Here is a 14371-nt window from a genome sequence, read left to right on the forward strand (position 1 = left end):
TTTTTTTTTTTTGACATACTGTTTGAAACCAGTGAGGTTGCAGGAAGAAACAAGTGCTTTGGCTTTGACTTTCACAAGTAAAAACAGAAACCTTAATGCACATAATTTAAACACAGAGCTGTAACCAACCTAAACAACATACCCCTGTATTCAGGTCTCATTCTCATAATTGTTACCACTCTGAATTTGGGTCTCGCTAACTTTGCACTCCCTACCTCTGTTGAAGAAATTCCCCAAAATTGTGACATATCTGTTACAAGCAGTGGCGGTTCTGGTTGGGGGCAAGGGTGACCAGTACCCCGTATAATATTAGGCCTTGACCCCCCCTGGCCCCCTAACTGTGGCAAATATTCTCATACATTCTCATCCACCTTTATCCCCACAGAAGGGATATTATTCATCTGCGGTGATAGATTAAATGTAGATTAACACTGAATAAGTATTCTTGTGTTTATCTTTATATCTGTATTATTAGACTTTTGTATGACCATGGAGGGTTGGTGGAATGTAGCACGTGTGCTTAATATAATGTATTTGGTAGCCCTAAAATCGTGTGTGGCCTCAGCCTTGCCCCTCCATTTGAAATGGTCTTGAAATGCACAAAACCTCATCTAGCCGCTGACATGCTCAGATTAGTATAAGTGTCTGACTACATTATGGAAAGATGGACAAGTTGTTATCCTGTCATGCTTTCGTGTGTGGGCTCGGTGGATGTGCTGCCAAAACCAAGGTCAACACAGTAACTTTTATAAATCTTAGCTAATAGCATTAGCCTCTGCTCTGTCTGCAGCTGTCCACTCTTGGAGAAGCAAAATGTGCTTTGGTATAGTATTTCTTTTTCTCTTTGACTAGCAGTAGTCTCCCTCATCTAAATGGTCACCTGATGGTCTGCAAGGTGCAATGTATTGACCAGAGTGTTAGGATTCCATTTGTAGCTGTATGCCAGCACAACTAGTCTGAACTTCAGCCTGTCCCTATGCAAAGGTAATGTCTATGAAGGCAGGGAGAAGTGTAACTTGACATGTTGTTGGCACAATTTGGAAATGCGCAATTGAAACTCTCCCCACTCGTGTTCCACAATATAAACATCCATGGATCCACATTGTTGTCTTCCAGCAAGCAAAACGAGATGTCAACATCTTCCCATAATGTAGTCAGACACTTATAATCAGTCGGAACAGCAGCACTATTAGTGGACGTGAGAGGGTGCCACGGGACTCAACTGCCGCTCCCGTCCCTTCCTGAGCCTGAGAAAATACTGCCGTCATTTCCAGATCCTGGGACTGCCCCTCCGAAAATCCCGTCCTGCAAAATTCTGAGAAAAGAACTCCCAAATCCCGACCCTATGTTGTCTAAAGTTATCAGACTCTGTTGCCCCCCTGTAGCATTTTTGGTTAATCGCGGTCAAATCCCTAAGGTTACCTCGGAAATTTAGGCTACACTATACATGCATTACCTGCAGGCCTAGGCGATTTAATTACCTTAATTCCTAACGGAGATCTTCTCACACTCAAAACACACACACATTTATCGATGTAGGTTAGAAGAATCGCTGCCTTCCGCATACTAAGCAGTTTAAGCTAATAGGTAGACTACATAGCAGGCTTGACTTATGCAAAGCACAGCGATTCCACCGTATTTGAGTCTGGAGAGACAAAGTTGTCCCCCTCTAGTGGACATACAACAACGAAGCCCTTTTGCCCCACTAGATTACATTGCAGCCCGGTTCGTGGCAACCTTTTCCAGTGTTCTTGGTCAATACTGTTTTTTTTTCACATTAATCACTAAGGTTGCTTCCACACCTACCTAGTTTGGTCCATTGAAAACAAACCCTGGAGCGTTTGGTCAGGTAGTCCGGTTTGTTTGGGCCGGTGTGAACGCTCATCCAAACTCTGGTGCGGCTCAACAAAACAAACTCTGGTCAGCTTGAAACTGTGGGTCTCGGTTCGTAGACAGACATTTGCCTGGGGGATTAGCCAGTGTTGCTAACTGCTTTGGGATTTACTTCTGGAGAGAGGTGCTTATCACACTAACTTCCTATTTATCTGGACCATCATTTAAAATGTTTTTTTTGTGGTTTAGACATGTATGAGGTTTTGATTTAGTATGTATCTGAGCTGCAGAGGTGTAGAAGACTGTTTGTTACACATTATCTTATAAATAAATTCCAGGTGTGATTAAACAGTGTTAATAATATAATAATATAGTTATTATACATTATAGTAATAATCCTGTTAGAAGTCTGATTGTTAGACAATTCCTTTTATGATACCATATTTGTTCCAACTATGTCTCCAAAAAATACGTACTTGTTTTCCTAGATACATTCTAGTGACGAATGTAGTGGATTATGTTCACAGGCAAAGTTTTTTTGAGTAAAGGAAGTGCCTTATGTACCCTGGACGCCCAATGCACTTTAGTTCAGGTTTGTGAAGGATTGTGCTTTTGGTTAAATGTTGTTGTGTCTCATGCTTTAAGTTATTGTGGAAATGTTCTGTTTTAAACCAAGACCATGATCTTTAGTGCTATGAGTGCCTAGGCATAACCATTAAAAAGCTTAATAATCAAAGCAATAATCAAAATGCAATCCAGTTGCATTTAGTTTCCTCAAAATGATTTGCTGTGGCAATTTCTGGAATAAAGGGTTGATTTGTTTGAACCAGAGTACACAGATGAGGTTAAAATGGAAGAGGAGGGACAAAGAACTGAGGGTGAGGGAGGAAGACCACGTTATTGAAGAAACCGCTGGGGTTTCTGTGGTCACTGCTCTCCACAGCTGACTGAGGAGGAATACTTTGCTGCAAAGAGTAAAACTTGAATATTTTGTAGAAACAGCAGTTGCCCAGTTGAAAGAAAAAAAAAGTAAGACAATTATACTAAATGAAACAAGTGTAAACTCTCAACAACAAGCAACAAATGTCAGAAAAATATGAAAGCAGCTTCCATCATTGATGAAAGCCTGTAATTATTATTCATACCAGCACTTGAGCCGCTGAGCATAATGTGAATGCCTGTGAATGTTGTTTGATCAGTGATGGCTGATCTGAAGCACGTGATTGATGTTGCACAATTTAGGAAATATTTTAAGCTTTCCACCGTGAATACGTCCTTTTCCAGGCTGTTTAGGTTAGTTTTATTTCAAAAAAAGGATAGTGTACATTAATGAACATTTTGAAGAATGTAAATTTACAGGATTATAGCCAAGGCTAATTTCCATCCTTAGTCCCTGACAGGTTTATGGTCCCTATAAATCAAGTTAAATAAATAAAACAAATCAGATTAAAACATGAAAATTCAAAATGACATAAATTACAGATCAACAACAGAGGACACTTTGCAGATTATCCCAGTTAATGACAACAAGTTTGATTTTGCAGTAGCCATTTTTTTTAGTTTGGAAAATGAGGTGGGAGTTGATAATTCACGTATTGCGCTTAGAATTCCAGGTAGTGGTTGCTCTAAAAGGAAAAAAATAGCCTGGCCAAATGCACTTCTCCTAAAGTAACAGTGCAGGTACCTCTGAGTTTCCTCTGAGAGCTGGTTGACGGAAGATGAGCAGAGGAAGAGGATGCAACATGCTTACTGTAAACAGCAGCATTGGGCCGTAGGAAGGAGTGATTATAAATGCAATGTAAATGTGCTGTATTTATATAGCGCTTTTCTAGTTCTAGTCTTAACGACTACTCAAAGCGCTTTTACATCATACAGGATACATTCACCATTCACACACATTCATACACTGTGGCCGAGGCTGCCGTACAAGGTGCCACCTGCTCATCAGATATACACTCATACACATTCACACACCGATGCGGGGGCAACTTGGGGTTCAGTGTCTTGCCCAAGGACACATCGACATGGGACTGCAGGGCAAGGGATCAAACCACCAACCTTCCGATTGGCAGGCAACCGCTCTACCACTGAGCCACAGCCGCCCCACTATTATATATTGTGAGTGGAGAGGGTGCACCTCTTCACATGCTCATAAAGCAGCATTTCTTAGTGGTGAGATCTGCACAGCCAAGATAAGCCCTCTGCTAATTGAATATTAGACTCAGAAACAAAACTGCTGTGCCATTTTAGCTTGTTGTCCTGGAAATGTCTTGTGGTGTTACAGCAATTGGCGGAGGACACGTGAAAGGAAGCTTTCCCTGAAAAATGCTTTTTCAAAAGTTGCCAGGTTTAACTTGTCACTATTGCACACACAAATTGCTTCAGTTTAACTTCGCTGTGGAGAAATTGAAAACATAGGAATATGTCATCGTTGCTCAACTTGTTGGACAAAGACAAAACAAGTTTTTCCAGGTCAAAGTTAACACCTAGAGACATCTGGTCCCATCACATCAAACTAATAAAAACAGCAAGGACCAGGACGGATGATAGTAATAAAAAACACCCGGACATTTTTTTACCCCGGTTAATTTTGTGATGTATGGATGTTTGACACGCTGTGGCAGTTTAGAAGATGTCTGTAATTTTGTCCACGGGGTTAAGTCCTGTGCCTCTGGCATATTGCTGACGCTAGAAGGGTGAAAGGTTGTGACAATGTGAGAGGCCCACTGCTGAAGAAAAATTCCAGTAGGATTATTTTATTAAGAGAAGTAGGTGTCCAGGGAGATAATAGTCTTTCAGGGGGGCCATAATTCAAGTATGCCACTGCACATCTGTGGCTCCACTGATCCAAGCTCGGAAACCCAGAGACCACAGATTTGTCTCCTCCTGCCTCACCCTCTGTCATATAAAAAGTAAAACAGTAAGAGTGAGTAGACCTTTCAGTATGCTTTTCGTTTTTAATTACCATTTGACATTTAAAGGGAACCATCCTCAATTACAACACCAGTCTGACTTTTAACATTTCACTTTTGATTCTGATTTTATACACCTTGTTATTTCCATAGTTTTGGCAAGCACCTCTTTCACCGAGTTAATTGCTGAGATCTCTGACCGCAGCGATATCGTTAAAAAAGAAGTTATACAAGGCAAGAAACACAAGCTGTAGACCATCATAACAAATTTAAACAGTTTGCCACACTTAAGTATAAGAAAAAACAAAGACTCACTTTTGCTTCACCTCTAATTGAAGTGGTTAAAGATTCCTATACATTGTGCTATAACATCAATTTTACAGGTTCTTACTGTGCAAGATAGGTTTAATCAAATCTGGGTCCAAATGTCTGTACGATATTTCTTTTATGCCATTTGAGATTGTGTCCAAGCAGAGACCTGCCATAGCCACTTTCATGTTTTGAATATGCAGCTTGAAACAAATTATGTTTGTGCATACACAAATGTGAAAATTAAAGTCTCAAATTTCTTACTGAGAAATGTTTCGCTGAGTCTTCGGACCCCAACTCTCTGAATTGGCGGATGGTGAACATGTCTCAGAGTGTGAGAACCGTAATGATTGACAACCAAAGATTGATTGTCATTTTTCATATGGCGCTACCTAAAATCAAGTTGTATACGGTCTTTCATAAATGGTTATTTTGTCTATTACTGTTAATTACTGTTATTGTAGCTAAAAGGATAGGCAGAACTACATTGTTAGAAAGTCCAAAGTTGCAATAAACTGAAATTATCCTGGAACTTGAATAAAATGTTTGATAACACGTCTGTGAAACATTCACATCTTCCGGCTGCCGTGAGAAAGAATACAATTTTCAAGGTCCAGCATGTCTGGACGTCAGTGATTTAGGACTTATGCACCTAAAGTGTGTGTGTGTGTGTGTGTGTGTGTGTGTGTGTGTGTGTGTGTGTGTGTGTGTGTGTGTGAAAGCAGGATGCTGCGGCCAGGATGAATGTGTGTTAAACTATTTTCCTCTGTGGATTGGTGGTTAAGGTGTTGACTGAATGCTTGCAGATAGTTTGTCCTTCTCTGACCAAGACGCTTGGATGTTCAGAAATGTGTTGGATATCTTTTACGATGGGTGGGTCAGAGAGTTTGGGCTGTGACTTAACAATATCTTCACACTTTTCCAAACCAGAAATATTCCAATACTGACCAACACATCTGTGTGTCCTATGACTGAACCTGAAAACATCTGAAATTAAAAGGAGAAGTCAAAGATGTTTGTGGTCATGTGGTGAATGGTGGAATTGGAAATATCGATATTGAAATATAGATTTTTTCTTCTTCTTTTTTTACTAAAACAGCACTTATCCCTTAATTGTTAGCATTCCCTTAGAGCCATTGAGCAAGGCTCTCAACTTCCAACTGCATCACAGGAGCTCCTCAGTGGCCAACAAATAGGACTGAGTTAATCTAATTTTTTTTGGACTTGTTCTGAACAAGTTTTTACAACAGACAAATAATATGATAATACTGCATTCTCATGATTCAAATAAAGGTTTCCATGTTAACGGCTTAAAATTGTCATCAAGATGGTTTTATGATTACAGAGTTGATGCGTGAGGATTAAAATACTCTGCATTGACAATATAACCCAAAACAAATAAATAAATTTAATGATGTACTTTAGCTGATTTAAGGTATTTGTTTGGTTTTCAGGCATATCCATTACGACATTGTGATTGAGAAAAATCTGACATGACATGACATAAGTGCAGTTAGTAGCACTCACTTTTGGACAATCTTTCCTGGAAGGCATTCATTGTGTTTAAAAAATAAAGCTTTAGATTTTTTTTTAAACCTGCCTACTTTTTTAACAGATAAAATAAAAAGAAGAAGCAATACATGTCGTCCCAGTTCATCCTCTCTTTTAAAATTATAAAGTATTATTTCCCTGTAATGATTGAAATAAAAGCTGGTTGCGAGTGTGCTCTGACTAAATATGAAGCTGGGTCTTTGATACAGACCTTTAACCTGCAGGTTAAAATGGGAGTAAACAAGTTCACTCACATTTTAACTAAAAATAAGCATTGCCCTCAGCAAAACTCCACTGAATAAACAAAGTGAAAATGTCCACTGTGATAGATTACACAACTCAAGCAGTATGTTAATTGATTTTGTAACTGTGTAGAAATAAATGGAAAATAATTGCTCTCTGGAACAGTGGGGAAATTACATCCAAAAATAAAAAAAGGATGCATTTTAAAACGGTCAGTAGAACTGTAAAGTAGGCCTACATGATTTGTGGTTAAGGAGCTAATTGCAAACACACTGTATGGATCTTTAACATCAAGTGCATACAGAGAAAGATTGGGTTAGATTAGGCCTACTAAATAAGAATAACTATAGCACATCCGTAAGAATGGTATGCATTAAGTGAATCATATGGTCCATATTAAAAACAAACTAGGCAGAAAATGCCCTGGATTTCCATAGGTCTACAGTACTGAGTGGTCAAAAATGTGTAGGGATGGAAAGATATGAGAGGGAATTACTCTGATAGAAGCCTACGCTTTAAATTTACAAAGAGTAGAGGTCCACCTCCGTGACTTTCCTGTGCACCGACATCACAGGTTTGGGGACAATGGAGCATTGTGTGGCAGTCATTCAATCCAGTAATACTGAAAGCGAGTGATCACAGAAAAATGATGTCACCGCAGCTGCTTGCAGTAACAACAAAGAAGTACCTTTTAGGATGGGCAGATCTGAAGTTAGATTAAAGCCAGAAGGGAACTCAGTGTTGGAAAAGCCCCCAAATAAGACACACAGACATCGATTACATGGCACTGTTGGATGAATTTCTCACAAGATGAACTGTAACCTGGGTCAAGGGTCAAAAGCATTTTAAAGAATCTGCTTTTCAGATTTGAATCTCTCAAGTAGCTTTATTTAAATATTTAGGTTTAGCTTCCAATGATTTAAAATGAAGAATAGTTCCTTTTATTGTCTAAAATTAAGTAGCAATCGTGACTGTGCATACGCACATATAAAACATCCATCCATCCATCCATCTTCATCCGCTTATCCGTTATCGGGTCGCGGGGGCAACATTTCTAGTAGGGGACCCCAAACTTCCCTTTCCCGAGCCACATCAAGCAGCTCCGACTGGGGGGGGGATCCCGAGGCATTCCCTGGCCAGGTTGGAGATATAGGCTGAATCCAAATCCTTCGTCTTACCCCTACCCCTTGGCCCTTACCCCTACGCTTGCCCTTGAAACCAAGGGGTAAGTGGTATGGGTGAAAACATACCCCTATGAAATGGGACACCACTTGGTGACATCACCATACAGAATTTATCACAAACTTCCAAGATGCCGTCTCTGTCTGTTGATTGTGTGGGTTTAGACAACAGTGTCATATGCATTTATATATTTTATAGTTGTTTTATGTTCACTTTGGTGGTGTAGAGACAGATGTTCTTATCTGTGTAGTACTTAGGTCTGTTTGCAAACCAAATGTGTATACACATGTATCATGTATACATACATACATATACACCCTGTATAACACGTGTGTTGTATATGTGTTTCAGTTATTACCGTTTTGAATGTCATTGATGTTCAGAAAAACTTTGTTGACAAAATCTGTCTTTATTGCTGATAAATTAAACTACAAGCAAAAACATTACATGAAATGATGTTACAAAACATATCACATATTGAACCTAACTAACATGTCACACACATAAAAAGGCACTCATATGTGTAAAACTAAAAAATAACACAAGACCACAACAAACAAATTAACCACAGCTGTTCTGATATTCCAGACCAGTCTGATGCCTGTTGGCCAGTAACCCCCCCCTCACATATCATCAGTGTCCCTATCACAAACCAACAACAATATACAACTGCATGAACAATGAACAGGAATTAATTACAAATGATTACAATAACACAGTACCAACATGTACAGTACATGAACATGTTGTTAGGAAACTTATCGCGTTTTCAGCCCCAAAGTGGATCAGCTGCTGTCTCCTCCTGTTGATCAGGGCGGTAGTAAGCACGTAGCGATGTATCATAGACCGTTAATATTAATATATATATATAGCTATACTCTATGCAATGTATACGATCCATTCAAGGCAGAGAAGTGTGGGACTGTTGGCAAAACGTTAGCGATTACGTTACATTGCAAGCTAGCGATTTTTAAAAAGTGTCAGTTAGGAACATGGTTGCGTATATATGCACAGGACTGCATAGACCACAAAACAAGACTGTCGTAACTTTTAAATCAATTATTTAAGACAAAGTACTTACTTTATGTCTCTCTGTCGATGCAGCAGCCCCACACTGCTTGTGTGTTTACAAGTGAGTCGCGTCCACACTCGGTTCGTAGGGGTATACACCCCTTGGTCTATCCCCTTCCCCTTGGTCCTAATAGGTATTCGGACACCACTAGGTCCCGCGTGAACGCGCAAAAACTAGGGGAAGGGGTAGGGGTAGGTAAGACAAGGATTTGGATTCCCCATAATCTCTCCACCTAGTCCTGGGTCTTCCCCGAGACCTCCTCCCAGCTGGACGTGCCTGGAACACCTCCCTAGGGAGGCACCCAGGAGGCATCCTTACCAGATGCCCCGAACCACCTCAACTGGCTCCTTTCGACGCAAAGGAGCAGCGGCTCTACTCCGAGCTCTTCTCGGATGACTAACCGTACGTACACACACGCCACCGACTTGAGCTGCAAAAAAGCTCTGGCCGCCCCGCCAAAGACGCTTGTCAAAAAGTACGGGGAAGCTTTGTGACGCTTTGGGCTCTGACGGGCGGCGTTTTCTGTTGCCCGAGAAGCGCACGCAGCCACGGCCAATACATGACACTAGAAACCTTTATAAATTACATTAATGAAGAAGTTGTATTAATTGGTCGCCAACGGGTCTGTTAGCAGTTAGCTCGACTCGTTAGCCGCTGACCATAGCGGCATGCAGGCAGAGCGAGCAGCCGCCGGACAATCTAGTGACCCGTGCCGGACTCACTGTGAGCGGATGTGACCGGCAGGTAGCGTTAACTTGTTCCATGTACAAACAACGTTATTTATAACGAAAGGTAACCCAGCAACGGCGATTATGAGCTTGTCCTCAGAATTAATGTTTTGGTAGGAACGAAAGATTACATCGTATGTTTCTCCAGGATCAGCCAGCGTGAAGGACGTCTTATTCCGATTGGCGGCTGGCGTTAGCCGCTGTTTGCCGCTGAACCGCGTCATAGCTCATTACCTAAAGTTAAATTTAAACTTTCTGATTGACGCTCACACAGCTCAAAACACCCCAACGAGACGCCGACAGATTTGCCGCTCCTTGCAGCTGAGAGAAGAGCCGCTTCCATTGAAATGATGACTTCGTAACTTTAGACGCTCAAGTCGGTGGCGGTGTGAACGTACGGTAAGCTTCTCACCCTATCTCTAAGGGAGACGCCAGCCACCCTCCTGAGGAAACCCATTTCGCCCTTGTACCCTGGATCTCGTTCTTTTGGTCATGACCCAGCCTTCTGACCATAGGTGAGGGTAGGAACGAAAATTGCCCGGTAGATCGAGAGCTTTGCCTTCTGGCTCACCCCTTTAGTCACAAGGGTGCGATAAATGGCCTGTAATACCGCACATGCATGCTTGTCCCGATTCTCCGACCAATCTCACGCTCCATGGTCCCCTCACTTGCGAACCCCAAGGTATTTAAACTCCTTCACTTGGGGTAAGGACTCACTCCCTACATGAAGAAAGCACTCCATCGGTTTCCTGCTGAGAACCATGGCCTCAGATTTAGAGGTGCAGGGGACTCTACCTCTTCCATCACTGGTTTAGACAGCCCTTTGAAACCCAATATACAATCTGCCCCCAATCGCGGTTGATAATCTCGTTTATCTTGTCATTTTTACAACGCCTCATTCGCAAACTTCTGAGGGTGATGCATCTCATTTATCATCACATCTTTTTTTTCTTTATTGCTGCTCCCTTATTTGTCCCAAGTCCGCTTGGCACAGACAGCGCAGCCCGTGTGATCCTGCGCAGAAGATGGGTTAAGAAAAATTGGCAGCCTTCTTTTTGGTACTGCTGGTGAGACATAAAGGAAGAGACAGACAGAAGTCATAGGGATCCCCCGTGCCCTTGTCTCCGTGCTACTCTCTGTGCTGCGTAAGAGCGTTAGTGGCTTTTGAAGAGGAACGTTTGAATGTGCAGGAGCCCCATCTACACGGGATTGTACTACCAGGATATCAGGCTTTTGACCCTTCCCCTGGTCTTTGGTCCAGGAGTTACCTATTGCGTCCTTCCAAAGTGCTAAATTCATTCAAGGAAGTGCCTGCATGAGTCTCTCACTGTTTAGTTTAGTCTGAGGGTTTAAAATGTTGGACAGTTAGAACATTCGGGAGATACTTATTTTTCACTTTCCAAAAACACCCGCCCGATCACAGCTTTGGTTTTCTGGTTTCAACAGAATACTTTCTCAAAAATACATATGACGCATCATTTGTTTGAGCATTTGGCCCAAATCGCATCTGTCCACATTCAAGTGCCAAAACAATCTTGCGGCCCGGACATTAGCAAATAAGTACGTAAGGTTATTATGAACCCCAAAGTCCGAGTAGAGAGAGGTTCAGGATGGATGGCGGGTCAATAAATTTCGGACTTTACCACTGAGCTGTTTGTGTCATTTCCCCGTTTCCAGCCAGAGTTTATGTTTTGTTTTTGGTTTTATACATGATGTGTCCTTCGTCTTAACCGTGTATTCGTGTAACCCAGGACAATGCCAATGTGGGGGGAGGGGGGGGGGGGGGTGGGCACCGCGCGGCGTGTCGCAATAGTAAACAAAGGTATCTTTAACAACCCCCAAACTTTTCTGTTCCCAAGTTGTATTTTTTGCCTACCTGCCGACGACTGGGCCAGATTGTGCGGGCAGTTTGCCCCTGCAGAACACCTCGTATCTTTTCTTTCTTTCACCACTGTGGATCTTGTAAACTATTCTCAAAAGTGGCTGATCACTACCCAAGCGTCTGTGAGTAGGTGGCAGTCAGTTTAGAAAACGCACTGCATGGTTGTCGTTGTCCGTCGTAGGGAGAACAGTGTCAGCAGAAGGTGATTTTCTCTCTCTCCGGCGAGGAGGCTTATTGAAATGGCGATTACAACACCATGATTTGTGGTGGTCACCACAGCACACTAATAAAACCCTCCGGCTCGTGAGAATCGACGTGTTCTGCTGGCAGTAATGCACAGCGGGAACTGGGTAAAACACCATGAAAAAAATTTACACTTGTAGGTGGGTGGTGAAATTATGACGCTCCACCACCCCCCCCCTTAAAAAGTCTGCATTCAGGCCGAAACCCCTACATATGACCCGCCGGACCTTTGCGGACCTTCCCCGTGTCTCCCACCCGTCTTGTGGAAGCAATGTGCTACAGTCATTACTATTTGTACTGGAGAGACCTTGCCTGAGGTAGTAAGCAGTGTATCCATGCTGTACTCTCAGAGATTTTTGTCTGAGCCAAAAACACCCCAAAACACAATGACTCCATTACGGCAGAGAAAACCTTAGACAAATCAACAGGAAACGCCGTTGTAGTCTACAAACGAGATCACAACAACACCTAGCCTATGCTCTCCTTGGTTCGTCATTTAGTACCTGTAACATTTTGCTCATTACTGACTATGCATATGGGCCATACACCAGGCATCCGCGTAGTAATGCGAAACAATCGAACAGATAAACGGCTGGTAAAAGAAAGTCATACGAGGTGAGTGACGAAGAATGGGGGATCTGAAAAGGACCTGCCACCGCATGTCCCGCATATGGTGCACGTCGTCAGGGTGGCGATGGCAGTTTGCCCTGTTCTTTTCGCGGAGCGGTTGCACAGTGATTCCACTTGAGCTCACGATGCAAGGAACGGAATCTAAACGGTGAATGGGGTTACGATCGTCAGGGGGCCTACAGAGTCAAATATACGATGTCACTGAACAAAACAAACTGCATTTTCCCTAAGAAAGCCACAGACGCCGGCATCTGAAGATTACAGAGTAGGTCCAATATGCTGAACCACAATCACAAAGTCATACCAACCATGTCTTCACTCGACCACTTGCGTCTTTCATCACTTCAAAACACATGATTGTTTAGGGCCATTGTTCCCTTTGAGTGGACTGTTCCAGGAGGTGGCCTCACAACTAGAGCCAGTCCTTAAGTTAAGGTATACATTCCTGAGTTCATGGCTGACTCATGTAGAGACACAGAGACGAGGCCAAACACAGTCAACGACGACATACTGCTCGCTTCACAGCGATCAGAAAGGGAAAGCTCTGGTGTAATCTAGAGTGTTCTTCTCTAAGGGTAATCTGTGGAAAGAAAGGGCACGGGGTCTCCTCTCTCTTAAGTCCACTTCGTAAAGGATGTTTCCCCAGGCGACCCCAATGGCTCCAGTGCGGGCCCTTACAAGCGCCCAAGGGACCCAGAGACTTGTAAAGTCACAGGACTATAGACTAAAGCGCACACTGAGCCTACGCTACCAACACCACACACTCTTTTCCTCCGAGCTCATAGATCCCTAAACATTATTTTAGGTCTAGGGTGTAGGCAGGGACTGAGACAGAGAAAGAGGACGTGCTCTACTTTTAATAGGCAGAGCCCTCAGGCCATCGCTGTTAAAGTAGCTCTCTGTGTGTGAATTAATAAATCAAGCTAGTTAGGCTGACTGACCGCTGCTGATATTTTTCAGACACGTACTGCATGAATGCCGCACACTGTCGGTTCCTTGTGTGTTCAGGAGCAGCAGGTTTAGAGTGGTGATCACGTGCCTGCCCGTTGCCTATCGCTTTCTGTTGGTTCCCCTTTCCAAGGAGCCACAGTGCCACCCACGATCAGCCGGCCTGCCAGGTCTTAAGAGGCTACTTTTGGTTTTGTGCGTCTACACTCCAGTCAGGCTGATGTGCAAAAGGGTGAGACAACCGGGGAAAAAACACTCAACTTTGCCGCGCTCAACTCAAGGATCGCCAAACTGCCCCTGATTTGGTGTGTGATTAATTAAACTTTATTGCCAAACGTTGTCAGCAGCTTCCAGAATAAAAGCCCCTTAGCTGTCAAATAACCGAAGGCTTTGAGCATGGTTTCTATGCTGATGGATGTAAAACACCCAATTACAGCCTTGTTTCCCAGCCTGCAGCGGCTCGTCTCCACAGGGTGGCGCTAGACTCTACCCTCGATTATTTGCTTACACTATGATAGTACGCCACTGAGATTTTTTTTTTGGGGGGGGGTGTGCTGTTTGAGAATGTGTACTGTGAGAGAAAGAGCTGCTTTACTACCATGTAAATGTTTCTAGTCTGTGTTGACTGCAGAATTAATAGGTTAAAAACACAAAACAGAATTGTCGATTTTTAAAAAACTGGGCCTTGTGGGTTAAGTTTCAGATTGTATCACACTGAAAAGCTCCCAATCCCTCACATCCTGGTCCCCCTCCGGAGTTGTTGATAAGCTCCAAACTATCCTCAGCAATGTAAACCAACTCAACAGCATGACCGACTTGAACATCATTCTCTTGCAAC

The 14371-nt window shown here is 42.8% G+C and overlaps 1 long non-coding RNA gene across 1 annotated transcript in view; it reads left to right on the forward strand.

Moving 5' to 3' along the window:
• LOC116670561 (uncharacterized) overlaps nt 1-11865 on the forward strand; it is a 20144-nt gene extending 8279 nt beyond the window's left edge. Inside the window, exons 2-3 of the long non-coding RNA XR_004327053.1 lie at nt 264-268; nt 11854-11865. This is a non-coding gene — a long non-coding RNA (uncharacterized LOC116670561). The remainder of the gene's footprint in view (nt 1-263; nt 269-11853) is intronic.
• The last annotated feature ends 2506 nt before the right edge of the window (nt 11866-14371 follow it).

This window comes from Etheostoma spectabile, chromosome 2 (genome assembly GCF_008692095.1).
Source record: "Etheostoma spectabile isolate EspeVRDwgs_2016 chromosome 2, UIUC_Espe_1.0, whole genome shotgun sequence".
NCBI classification, from domain to species: domain Eukaryota; kingdom Metazoa; phylum Chordata; class Actinopteri; order Perciformes; family Percidae; genus Etheostoma; species Etheostoma spectabile.